The sequence below is a fragment of the Cebus imitator genome, unplaced genomic scaffold (genome assembly GCF_001604975.1).
Source record: "Cebus imitator isolate Cc_AM_T3 unplaced genomic scaffold, Cebus_imitator-1.0 Scaffold221, whole genome shotgun sequence".
Classification (NCBI taxonomy): domain Eukaryota; kingdom Metazoa; phylum Chordata; class Mammalia; order Primates; family Cebidae; genus Cebus; species Cebus imitator.
In genome coordinates this window covers 2,592,343-2,594,676 of record NW_016107536.1, presented here as the reverse complement: position 1 = coordinate 2,594,676, position 2,334 = coordinate 2,592,343, and the positions used below count along the sequence as shown (strand labels likewise).

Below are 2,334 nucleotides of genomic sequence, written 5' to 3'. Positions count from 1 at the left end.
TACAATGGCTCCCATGCCCTTCTTTTTTTCTTTCTCTGACTTTGAGTCATTAGCTGTGATACCCAAGGAGCCTTCAGCTTGTTAGCAAGATGCATTATGTTGTTGGCCATCAAAAGATTGAAGCAGAGAATGTGGGAAGCAGCCAGGCTGGGTTGGGGAATAAAATCTACTGCCTAGGAGAGGCAGGAAGTGGGAGGAGACTTTGCAAACAACAATCTTGGGCCAAGGGCCATTTTGGATGCATCTGGCCAAGCTCCGCTTCCTGTCCAAATATGGAGAAGGTAAAAGGCAAGGAGTGGACCACCACAGAGAAGGCGAGGGAAGAGGATCAGCAGGCTTCTAATCAACCAAACACGATTGCTTTGCCGGGAACATCAGCGAAGAAGGGAACCAAGGGAAAAGTATCTGTCAAAGGTGACACAGTGCTCTGCCCTAAGAAGAAGGCAGACTATGATAACCCCAGACCTCAGAAGAAGATATCAATCCCTCCCTTACCCTCTAAACTGCCACCTGTTAATCTGATTCACCTTCACATCGTGCCAGCCTGGTGTCAGCAATTAAAGCTGAGCACCAGAGGCCAGAAACTGGATGCATATAAGCGCCTGTGTGCCTTTGCTTACCCAAACCAAAAGGATTTCCCTAGCACAGCAAAAGAGGCCAAAATCCGGAAGTCATTGCAAAATAAATTAAAGGTGGAAAAGGGAAAGCGTGCCAGCAGAGTTCTGGGACACAGCCTCCTCAAGTGGCCCTTCCCCCTGCGGAGGGGCTGCCTGCTCTGGAAGGGCCCACTGCTCTCCTTGAGGGAGTTAATACAGTTGTGGTGACAACTTCTGCCCCAGAGGCTGTGCTGGCCTCCTGGGTGAGAATTTCAGCCAGGGCAAGGACGGCAGAGGCAGTGGAATCACCACAAGAAGCCAGCGGTGTCAGGTGGTGTGTGGTCCATAGGAAAAGTCTCCCTGCAGACACAGATGGTTGGGTGCACCTGCAGTTTCATGCTGGTCAAGGCTGGGTTCCAGAAAAGCAAGAAGGGAGAGTGAGTGTGCTTTCCTGCTTCCTGCCTCCAGTTTTCCACCCCCACACCTTGAAGACAATATGTTGTGCCCCAAATGTGTTCACAGGAACAAGGTCTTAATAAAAAGCCTCCAATGGGAATAGACTATCAGGAAAAAGGCCATATCTATGGTAATTAATGGCAGAAAGGCTAGAGAGTCGGATTCCTTGGTGCTGCTGACAGGTGAACTTCGTCCTTTCCACACCTGCTTACGGTCCGTGCAGACTGCTGGGGTGGCAGATCTTAGCCTAAGACCCCTAGCAGTGCCTGTTACTTTGTGAGTAGAGACATGATAGACTCTTGCATTTAAAAACGGAAAAACATTGCACAAATTACCATAAATTGTAGTTAATATGTGGAAAAACTTATTCATACCACCTTTCTAAAATAGAAAAGACTTCAGCAGCTGTTTTGTTTTGTTCCGTTCTGTTTTATTTATTTTTTTTGAGACAATATCTCTCTCTGTTGTCCAGGCTGGTGTGCAGTGGTGCGATCTCAGTTCAGTGCAAACTCTGCCTCCTGGGCTCAAGTGATTCTCCTGCCTCAGCCTCCTGGGTCGCTGGGGTTGCAGGCACCTGCTGCCATACCCAGCTATTTTTTTATTTTTAGTAGAGATGGGGTTTCACCTTGTTGGCCAGGGTGGTTTCAAGCTCCTGGCTTCGAGTGATCCACCCACCTCAGCCTCCCAAAATGCTGGGATTACGTACATGAGCCACTGTGCCTGCTCTCGGCAGCTCTTTTAAGTGAAAATTTCTTCAGCTGAGCATTGGAAGGCGTTGAGTAAAACAGTAGTTTGCTCCTGTGCTCAATTTTTCCTCCTCTGGACACTGACGACTTTAGGAGCTGCTTCATTCCAATTGCAATTTCATAAAACATTTCATAAATCATATTTTAAGGCAAAGAAAGGCTGTTAATTCTCTCCCTCCCCCAAAACATGATCTTAATATTCAAAACAATGTTTTTCAGAGTTTTTTTAATCTGAGATTTTTATGGTGCGACTACAGAATCAAAACACAAGGCACTTGGTATTATTTCACTTTAAATTTTGTATATTTCTGGTGTTTAAAATGTTTAAGATTGCTTCCCCACTCAGAAATACATAATATATTGAACTTAAAATGTGTTTATTAACCAATTCTCCATAAATAAATATGTATAGAAAAGAATTCATCTGTTGTATTTCGGGAACCATATTCACTGCATGCAAATTATTGTTAGTGTTCTTAACTCAGGAGGAAACCAAAACGTGTGATTTTTCTTTTGCATTACTCATTTGTTTTTTC

General features: G+C 44.9%; 1 pseudogene; it reads left to right on the top strand.

Annotated features, from left to right (window-relative positions):
* Positions 1-272: 272 nt before the first annotated feature.
* LOC108318608 lies at positions 273-1,241 on the top strand (annotated as a pseudogene).
* Positions 1,242-2,334: the final 1,093 nt, after the last annotated feature.